This window comes from Trichechus manatus, unplaced genomic scaffold (genome assembly GCF_000243295.1).
Source record: "Trichechus manatus latirostris isolate Lorelei unplaced genomic scaffold, TriManLat1.0 scaffold00039, whole genome shotgun sequence".
Lineage (NCBI taxonomy): Eukaryota > Metazoa > Chordata > Mammalia > Sirenia > Trichechidae > Trichechus > Trichechus manatus.
The window spans coordinates 8,467,765-8,474,381 of NW_004443975.1; positions in this window are offsets into that span (position 1 = coordinate 8,467,765).

Sequence of the window (6,617 nt, forward strand, 5' to 3'; positions counted from 1 at the left end):
GAAAGCAGAGAATACCAGAAAGATGTTTACCTGTGTTTTATTGACTATCCAAAGGCATTTGACTGTGTGGATCATAACAAATTATGGATAACATTGTGAAGAATGAGAATTCCAGAACACTTAATTGTGCTCATGAGGAACCTATACTTAGACCAAGAGGCAGTCATTCGAACAGAACAATAGAATACTACGTGTTTTAAAATCAAGAAAGGTGTGTGTCAGGGTTACATCTTTTCACCATATTTATTCAATCTTTATACTGAGTGTCATGGAGTGAATTGTGTCCCCCACAAATATGTGTATCAACTTGGCTAGGCCATGATTCCCAGTATTGTGTGGTTATCCACCATTTTGTCATCTGATGTGATTTTCCTATGTGTTGTAAATCCTATCTCTATGGTGTTCATGAGATGGGATTAGCGGCAGTTATGTTAATGAGGCAGGACCCGATCTACAAGATTGGCTTGTGTCTTGAGCCAGTCACTTTTGAGATACAAAAGAGAGAAGCAAGCAGAGAGGCATGGTTACCTCACACTACCAAGAAACAAGAGCCAGGAGAGTAGCACATCCTTTGGACCCAGGGTCCCTGCTCTGAGAAGCTCTTCGACCGAGGAAGATTGATGACAAGGACCTTCCTGCAGAGCCAACAGACAGAAGGCCTTCCCCTGGAGCCGATGCCCTGAATTAGGACTTCTAGCCTACTAGACTGTGAGAGAAGCAGCAGTCAAGAAATCAAACGACATATTACATTGGGCACTTTGAGGACTAAGGTGTGCCTGACCCAAGCCAGGCTATTTTCAGTTTCCTCATATGTGTGCGAAAGCTGCCAATGAATAAGGAAGACCAAAGAAGAATTGATGCCTTTGAATTAATTATGGTGTTGGCGAAGAATGTTGAGTATACCATGGAATTCCAGAATAACAAGTCCGTCTTGGAAGAAGTACAGCCAGGGTGCTGCTTGGAAGCAAGGATGGCGAGACTTGTCTCTTGTACTTTGGACATGTTATCAGGAAGGACCAGTCCCTGATAACATCATGCCTGGTAAGGTAGAGGGTCAACGAAAAAGAGAAAGACCCTCAACAAGATGGACTGACACGGTGGCTGCAACAACGGGCTCAAACGTAGCCACGATTGTGAGGATGGTGCAGGACCGGGCAGTGTTTCATTATCTTGTACATAGGGTCACTATGAGTCAGAAACAACTCAATGACACCTAACAACAACAATAGGAAAAGAAAAAAAACACACAAACTCATTGCCATCGAGTTGATTCCGACTCATAACAAACCTCTAGGACAGAGTAGAACTGCCCCATAGGATTTCTAATGAGCGGCTGGTGAATTTAAACTGCCGACCTTTTGGTTAGCAGCCCAGCTCTTAACCACTGCACCACCAGGCCTTCAGCAACAACAATACCAAAACCAAAAAACCAAACCTGTTGCCATCGAGTTGATTCCAACTCATAGTGACCCTATAGAACAGAGTGGAACTGCCCCACAGGGTTTCCAAGGAGTGCCTGGTGGATTCGAACTGCGACCTTTTGGTTAGCAGTGTAGTTCTTAACCACTATGCCACCAGGGTTTTCACAACAACAACAGTAAATAGTAAATAAAAGAATTGTCACAAGGTAGAGGGTGGATTCTAACAGGTTGCTTTCCTTTACTGGGAAAGTTTTTCCTTTTCTGTTTGCCTCTCCCATATACTTTCTGAGATAGTGCCTTTCAGAAATTTAATTTCTTTTGTTTTTTCTATGATTTTTGTTTCTTTCAACAGCACCTTGTGTTTATTTGTACAAGGTACTGTGGTAAGGTGTCGCAGGGAGCAAGTTAAAAGAGCACAGCTTTTGCCATAGGAGGTTTTTTAAAAATTATTTTAAGTAGACCTCTTCAAACAAACCATTCCTCTATCAGAGGTGCTGATTTGTGTCTTTAACTGGCTCTACATTCTACATTTCCTTTTTTTGGCCTCATTTTATGCTGTTTATGAGCACTCTACTTCTTGGTAATCAAAAGACCTGAGTTCTCAACTCAAGTGTGCTGCTAGTGCACTGTGTGACTTTAGGAAAATCAAGTGACACCCCTGCCCCCACCGGAATTCAGATTTCAGATCTGTAGAGCAAGGGAAACTAGTTTAGAGGATCAACTGGTCATCACATAGATGTTTATTAGCTTTCTCCTAAGATTGCTTCCAGTTTTAAAATTCAGAAGTCTATCTCATCATACTTAACATCCAGATTAATGGGCCTTCTAGATGATCTTTCTGATTTTAATATTTCTTTCCATCATTACCAACAGAATGATTTCTGTATGATTGTCTATAATCTGGACCAACCTTCCTGTGCTATCTTATTTCCCTGTGTAGTTCCTTAGAAACCATTTCTTCACTCTCCTCCGAACATGTTTTGCCATTCAGTGCCTCGCAGCCCCTTGTCTAAAGCTTTACATCCTTCAGGGTCCATCTCAGGTCCCTTTTCTCCCCCAAATCTTGCCTTCAACTTCAGCCCACATTAATCACTAAAAACTTGCACAGACAATATTGTAGGCATTTCCCTTTTTGCTTCTGGCTCCCTCCATTTCCCATCATCCCCATCTCCTAGCTACACTGGGAGCACGAACTGTATGCTTACCCCATGCCTGCTAGTTTATTTTGTTTTTGTTTTTAATTGCTTTGTAAACTGAATTTCCAATTTAAAACTCTCATCTAACCCCTTTTCTTCTTTCAATCATTTAACTAAGCATATGCCAGATTGTTTTTATTAGTTTCGAGAGGTGTGTTAACAAGTATTAAATTAAAAAAAGGTTTGGTGGGTCAAACAAGTTTGAGGGAAAGCTATTTAAATAAAATTGAGCATTTGTGTAGTATTTCACTGCCTTTACTATGCTTGGCATTTCCCAAAGTTGTTTGGCCATAGACTCCATTTACTCTTGTGGAACTTCTTGCCTCATTAGTGTTCCACAGAACAGACTTCAGTAAACACAGCTTCAAAGCTTTCCCTTACTGGAGAAAGCCCTGTGTAGTAAAAACAATGAGGTCATGAAGCCACTCAAACTTAGGTTTTAATCCTGATTTACTACTAGCAACATGACTTTAATCAAGTTACTTCACTTTCTAAGCCTGTTTTCTCATCTAATAAAAAAAGATGTTACTTACTTCCCTTTAAGAGTTGTTGCAATGATTAAAGGGACTATGTGCCTAGCCCATAGGAGCAGTGGTAATTCAGTGGTAGAATTCTCACCTTCCATGGGGTAGACCTGGGTTTAATTCTCAGCCAGTGCACCTCATGCACAGCCATCACCCATCTGTCAGTGGAGGCTTGCGTGTTGCTATGATGCTGATAGATTTCAGCAGAGCTTCCAGATTAACAGGGGCTAAGAAGAAAGGCCTGACTATCTACTCCCAAAAATCAGCCAATGAAAAGCCCCACAGACCATAAATAGTCTGATCTGCACCCAATCACAGTGATGGTGCAGGACTGGGCAGCATTTCATTCTGCGGTCGCGGGGCAACTCCACAGCAGCAAACAACAACAGCAACATGTGCCTAGCTCAGAATCTCATTCTCTTTTCACCTATATGGTTGTTATGAATTGAATTGTGTCTCCTCCAAAATATATTTTGTAAATCCTAACCTCTGTGCCTGTGTCCTAGAATTTTCATCATGGATGAGGCTACACAAATTTTTGTTAAAGAGAGTAAGCCTGTGACTGATGGATCTAACCAACTACCACAGCATAAAACCCATTAGCTTAGACTGAAGGGGACAAAGAAAGAACGAAAGGAGAGAACGGTGTCTGCGTCTTGGGATTCTGAAGGCAGGAAATAGGTCAAAGGAAATACATCTGTTGTCCTCTAAGAAAAGGAAAGAACCATTCCTGGAGCAGCTCAGAGGTAAGCAGAGCTGTTGGAAGGAGCATGGGAAGCAGAGCTGCCTCAGCCTGAAAGGGTGGGGCCCTGGCCTTTGGGGTGTCAAAGGGTAGAGCCACGGCCTCCTAGGTTTCAAAGAGTCAGATATTCACCAACTTGGTTCCAGAATGTGGGGCTGCCATTCAGATTGGCCAAGAGGATGGAGCCACTGCCGAAAGCTGAGGAGGCGGGGCTGCCAGCCCCAAGGGGCAGAAGAATGGGGCCTGCTAGGGCCGAGGGGATGGAATTGCCATTCAGATGGACTAGGAAAATGAGGCTGCCCAAAGCCAAGGGAGCAGAGTTTCCTTCCTAATGGGTCTGGAAGGTGGAGCTGAAGCCCAGGGCAGAGGGGCCTCCACCCAAAATCCAGGGAACATGGCAAACACCCAGAGTCAGGGTGGTGGGGCCATTGCCCAGATGATCTCAGAGAACAGAGGATTATTTTCAAGCCTTGAGCGCTAATGTAATATGTTCTGCTGGGTTTTGGATTTGCTTGGTGCCTGTTATCCCTTCTTTTCCTCCAGTTTCTCCCATTTGTAATGGAAATTTCTACCTTGTGTCTATTCCACCATTGTACTTTGAAAACAGATAACTTAGAGTCTAGATTTCTCAGGTTCACAGATGAGAAGGATTTTTGTCCCAGGATGGAATATGCCTAAAGTCTCACCCATATTTGATTTAGAGGATTCCGAAGAGATTTTGGACTTGGAGTTGATTTAAGACTTTTGAGATGATGTAATGGGGTGAATGTGTTTTTCATATAGCAAAGACATGAATTTTGGGGGACCAAAGGGTGGAATGTTATGGATCAGATTGTGTCCTCTAATAATATATGTTGTAAATCCTAACCTCTATGCCTGTGGTTATAATCCCATTTGGGAATGGGTTGTGTTTGTTACGTTAATGAGACAGGATTAGCATAGGGTATATGTTGAGTCAATCCTTTTGAGATATAAAAGAAATTAAACAAGCAAGCAGAGGAGAGATGGGGTAAGACATGGAGATCTCCAAGGAACCAGGAAGGAGAAACTGAAGAGACAAGGACTTTCCTCCAGAGCCAACAGAGAAAGCCTTTCCCTAGACCTGGCACTCTGAATTCAGACTTCTAGCCTCCTAAACTGTGAGAAAATAAATTTCTGTTTCTTAAGCCACCCGCTTGTGGTATTTCTGTTATAGCAGCACTAGATAACTAAGACAGTGGTCTTTAGTTATTTTGGTAAAGTGCCTAGGAAGTGATAATGATTAGTACAGACCCCCATGCTTCCATTTGGAATTGTTTTTTTCAAGAAATGATATTTCAGTACCAATCCAGAATCCTGGATTGACTGACAACCAACTGATTTCAGAGAATTTAGAAACTCATTGATGTGTTCTGAATTAGATCTTGTTTGTTTTGCAAAGTAATAGGAAAACCCTTAATACTTTTATTTTTAAAAAACAATAAAGGAACTTGTCTGTCTCAAATAAAGACAACTGCCTTTGCCCTAACAGCTACGTTTTCATCTCTCTCTTTTTTTTTTTTTTGTAGAGTTTATTGGTTAGAATAGGTAGTGCCCCACCCTTGATTTTTCCAATTGACTATAAGCTTGGTGAGTAAAGAATTATGTTTTTCTTGTTCCCCACTACATTTCCAGTGATGACATAGTATCTGGCAGGTAAATAAATGCTCAAATAACTGTTTAATGAATGAATAAATATTTGTTGATTTCACCATTAAAAGCAAAACATACAGGGAGATCAGCTAACAGGGGGTATAAGAAAGCAGCTTCACGGAGCTTCCAGCAGGAGAAAGAACAACCGGTAACCAGTGATATACACTTTCCCACCCCCCACCCTTCTTCACCCCCACTTAGCCTCTTCTGCTTCCTGCAGCCACAGTCTCTTGGCCGAGAAGCACCAGCTTCACCCCCATGTCGCTTGGATTCCACCCTCCCACACTGGCCGGCTCCCTGAGCGTCTTTTGTTGGGTGCTGGTGTTGCTTTTTTCTACTTCTTTAGATTTCTTCCTTACCTCTCACCACCTCCCCCTCCTTTCTCTCAAATACTTGGCTCTGTGTGCCATCTTTGCTTCTTCCTGAAAAGCTGGGAAACACTGCTCAACTGTGAAACTGCTTCCTGGCCCGTGCTGCCATGCTGGTAGGACCCCCGGGGCTTTTTTGTTTCTTTGTTTGCTCTGATTTGTTCTGTTTTGATTTGTTTGTTTGTTTTCTTCTTCTTTTCTTGGCTTGGGAGCCCCTTCTAGCTGGGCAGTACCACACGGCTTGGAAGCTACTCCCTCACTCTGCGCAGATGCACGGGGACATCCCTGTGGGCATTTCTTTTTTCTTGTTTCTTTGTTTTGTTTTCTTTTTTATTCCCTTTTTATCTTTCTTCATTTTCAGTTTCTTGATTTATTGATTTTTTCTTTTACTCTTTTTCTTTTTTTCATTTTTGTTTTTCCCCATTTCTCAGTCTCTCTTCTCTCCACTCCAATAGCAAGCTCCCTTAGCACTCCTTTTTGTTTGTTTTTTGGCTCCTGTTCCTCTCTCCTCTCTCTCCTCTTTCCCATACCCATCTTAGCTCTACACATCACAATCTACCCCCTCCTTCCTGCCTACCTGCACCATGCGCTGAACATCACACTCCCAAGCAGCACAGGCACGGCCTACTGGAACCTGCCCTGCACTGATTCCCGGTCCGCACTGTCAGCCCTGGTACGTGCCACAAACAACCCAT